The sequence below is a fragment of the Octopus bimaculoides genome, chromosome 8 (genome assembly GCF_046866305.1).
Source record: "Octopus bimaculoides isolate indiv1 chromosome 8, ASM4686630v1, whole genome shotgun sequence".
NCBI classification, from domain to species: domain Eukaryota; kingdom Metazoa; phylum Mollusca; class Cephalopoda; order Octopoda; family Octopodidae; genus Octopus; species Octopus bimaculoides.
Window position 1 is genome coordinate 9,702,704 of NC_142935.1, and position 5,000 is coordinate 9,707,703.

Sequence of the window (5,000 nt, forward strand, 5' to 3'; positions counted from 1 at the left end):
ATATATATATATATATATATATATATATATATATATATATGCAAATATGTATATATGTATATGTATATGTATTATCTACATATATACATAAGTGTGTGCGCGCGCGAAGTGCTCAGTAAGCACGTTGTTGCTAGAAAATGTTTCAAATATTACACTGCATTAGAGATTATCTCGGTTTTAAGAAACTGAGAGGCGCCTATCTCTTGCACAAAGTTCTTAGCGATTACAAGCGCGTGCGATAAGAGCTAGCGATAGCTCTTGTATGAAATGTTGAATCGACCAGAGTTAGAAGTCTGTGTAGTGGGCAGAAAACACTGTGAGATCCAAGCAATGTTACACTTAAACTAAATCCGGAGTCGTAAGAGTCCTTCAAGAAATACACAAGCAGTTTCTTGTATCTCAAGATCCAAAATTTTTCTTAAAAATAGAGAAAAACTGTTACTTCGACGGTCACGACGACAAAGGTCCCAGTTGATCCGATCAACGGAACAGGCTACTCGGGAAGTCGATGTGTAAATGGCTGAGCACTCCGAAGAGATTCAGTGTGACACAGAATGTGTCAAAGCTGGCTCCACTCATTTTTGCCAGCTGAGTAGACTGCAGTAAGGTAAAGTAAAGCGTCTTGTTCAAGAACGCAATGTTTCGCCGATGCCAATGTCATGTGATAACTGCTCTAAAAATACCAAGAGAAGAAATGTTATGGGTAAAAACCTACCATAGGCGCAGGAGTGGTTGTGTGGTAAGCAGCTTGCTTACCAACCACATGGTTCCTGGTTCAGTTCCACTGTGTGGCACCTTAGGCAAGTGTGGTTTACTATAATCTCGGGTCGACCAAACCCTTGTGAGTGGATTTGGTAGGCGGAAACTGAAATATATATATGTATGTGTGTGTGTGTGTGTGTGTGTGTGTGTGCATATATACATATACATACATAAGACACTCTAGGCACGTTGCTTGTGGGCACTAGAATGAATGCAAATTCAGTAAAACTTATACGCATGAGTTTCGCTATTGATGGCTAAATCAATCAATTAATCAATTGGTCAATTGATCAATTAGCCATCTGTAGCTCGTCAGTAGAAAGAATACATGATTATGAAACTGAAATACGCACCGAGAACACAAAGCAAACACGCGCGCACTCAGTTCCATCTTTATACATCATGGATTCAACACTCGTGTTCCAACGTGTTAAATCAGAATAGTACAGCAGTGAATAAATTCAATCGTGTACTAACTGACCTAAGAATTGAAAAATTTAACTATATAAATATAAGGGTAAAAATGATTAAATAATTTATTACCAGTAGTCTGCATGTATAATAAAAGCCATGAGACGTAAAATATTTATTTATAAGAATGCATAAATACACGTATTTCAGTTTCATAATTATGCGTTGTTTCCTAGCGACCTTATTGACGAGCTAATTGATCAATTGATCAATTGATCTATTGATCTATTTAGTCATTAATAGCGAAACTCATGAGTATAAGGTTTACTGAATTTTTATTGATTCTAGTGCCCAACGTGTCTTAAGAATATTTTTTCATGGTTCGAGTTGTGACTGCCCTTTCCAGCATGTAAGAAGTCCTATCGATATCTTCTCTTCGTTTGTGTGTGTGCGTATATATGTGTGTTTGTGTGTGTGTGTGTGTGTGTGTGTGCGTGTGTGTGTGTGTGTGTGCGCGCGCGTATATGCATGTATGTATATAATTGAGATTCATTTGAATTAGGTACTTAAATTGAGGCATCAAGGCAGTTCGGTAAAGTCCGCGCAGCTCGAAGTTAGGTGAATAATAAACAAATAAGTAACAAAGATGTCCGGGTATCAGTGCATTACTGCCGTTTCAAGCGACTCTATTTAATCGGTCAATGAAAACATTACATCAATTTGAAATAAACCGCTCTCCTCGGAAGCAGCCAAGCATACAGATTTTCAACATATTTATTTTGGTTGTGAGTACTACTATAAGTTGTGCTATAAATGGTTTATTCCTTATGTTGGAAATCTATATGGATGGCTGCGTCCGAGGAGGCGGTTTATTTCAAATTGATGTAATGTTTTCATTGATCGATTAAACGGAGCCGCTTGAAACGGCCGTAACGCACTGATACCTGGACATCTTTGTTACATCTTTGTTATGTATATATACATATGTGTGTAAATTTATGAATGTATACACATATATATATACACATACATTCGTACATATGTATATATATGTATATATGGAAACGGTGAGCCACATAATGCTTATAAGTTTTATTTTAGCAACTGAACATTAGCTGTACTGTACCCTATGGACAAATAAGCCAAAGTAAGGAACATACATACAAATTACATTAGTAACTAAATATTAGACATACTGCACCCTAAAACAAATAAGCACATTTCAAAAATTTTATATAAATAAATAGTAAATCTCTAAAATCACCAATGTTTGTTTTATTGTTTTCCACCCACTCTTCTCTCTCTCTCACTCTCTCTTTCACATACTCTTGTCAGCTCATTTCCAGTGAAGTAGTTTTAATTTTTACAAATTATATTTAAGTATACATGTACATAAACATATATATCGTATATAAAGCCAAGAATTGAACGAGAACTATGCATTTACGACCGGAATCTGGAGCAGCGAATAACTTACAATTTAATTGCGGAAACGTTCTTTCTTTCTTTTCTCTGAAGGAGAAATTAAAAGCGCGAAACGTGAATGATATATATTACAGGAACGATTTCTATGGCAGTCAAGAGTTTTATTTATTTAAAGTGGAAACAAAATATAATCATTTAAAAGAGTTCTTACATATGTACATACATACGTATACGTGTGCGTATATATATAAGTGTATACCTACACACACACACACACACACACACACACACACACACACACACACACACACATATATATATATATATATATATATATATATATATATATGTATATATATATATATATATATATATATATATATATATATATATATATATATATATATTTATATATATATATATATATATATATATATATATATATATATATATATATATATATATATATATATATATATATATATATAGGTATATATACATGTATGTGTGTATGTATGTATGTATGTATGTATCTATCTATCTATCTATCTATCTATATATATATATATATATATATATATATATACACATACATACAAACACATTCGCACATATATGTGTACACACACACATGCAAAGATAAACGCAATGCTGTTATACACATACGCGCGCACACACACACACACACACACACACACACACACACACACACACACACACACACACACACACACCATATATTATAGTACAATCAGCCATTAATCGGAAGGAAGTATGGCTTGGGAACATGTTTCATGCTTTCGCTAACTGCTTTAGGTGTGTATGGCGTCTTGAACACACATAATTAATCTCTCGGTTCGTTGTATTTTAAAGTGAATTGCTTATGTACATCGTTGCATTTTCAGAGGTGTGTTAAACAATATTTATTAGTTAAAGTTTGTCATTATTAACTCTGGCCAGAGGACATTTTATGTCATAAATCGCAATTTTTGAACTTCAGAAATATTGACTGCTTTCAAAAGGTTTTTTTTTTTGCATTCCTCATCCATATTATTCATTGATATTTCATACACATTCGCATTTGACATAGTTTTTTTAAAAAATACTAAAATATTTATTATTGCAATTGAATACCAAAGGATAAATATGCTTTTTTCAGCGATCCCTCGTTTGGGACTTTTCGAAAAATTTATCAAAATTTGCAAAATAATTCGCATATGAAGAAAATTTAAATACTCTTTATTATTTTAACTCCTAAGACACCTAGCAAAGCCCAAAAATATGAATTAAAAAAATTTGGCAGTTAATGGGTTAATCTGAGGCGCTGACAAACTAAACTAGATAAGAAAAGATAAAGAAAAATACTTCCTGTCATTGCATATGGTCGAAAGAATATTATTGGTTAAACGACTGGGTCGGTTTACGATAAAGAATGATTTACTAGACATCTGCAGGTATCATAGTGTAAAGGGTTTAGACACGACTCAGCAGAAAAAATCGTCAGCAAAACGTGGGAGAAGTGAATGAGAGAGGATATAAGTATAATTATTAGAAGTTGCAGAGAGAACCTAAATGCAAAACAACATCACAGAGGAATCGACATAAGCTCAAATGATAAACCGCGATATGGCGAAGAGTTACTGTATATATATATATATATATATATATATATATATATATATATATATATATATATATACACATATGGGTCAAGGTATAAAAATCCTGTTCAGATGCATCTATGGACCGTTACTGGTCCCATTTCTCCTCAGTGCCCCTATAAAATTATCCACTGCTGCCGCCCCTGATGTCATAGGAGAAAGTACTTGCCACTCTGAGAAATAGTGTATTAGAAGAACACAGATGGAATTTCAAAGCAAAGAACTAGTATCAAATATGGCGTAAACCAATCGTTCCCCGACATTTCTTACCTATGGGTCCTCCGTGATTGCTATTTTAGTGGAGTGGCCCCCCCTCCCATAGCCATTCAATGTTTAAAAAAGTCCCATTATAATTTTCATAATTAAATATTATTCGAATATAATTTTTTTCAAATATTTCGTGTATTGAAGAAATACACTCAATTTATTGCAGAGAAATCTTATCGACAAAATCTTTTATGGACCCCAACCTCCCAACCAGGGTTATTTGGATCCTGGTTGAGAAAAACTGGTGTTAGCCTATGCATGAATAACGAAAAAGTATTCCGTCATTTGCTGACTGGGTGTAGAATATTCTCCCGAAACGTTTATGCTGAATGGCATTAAGATTCACCTTGCTAGAAGCTGGGGGAAATACAAGGAATACGAGCAGAATAAAATGCAATATTTAAGGGGCGTAGAGTGAATGAAATGGACAGCACTGGGGGACATTGAGAATAACAAATATATACACAAAACCAA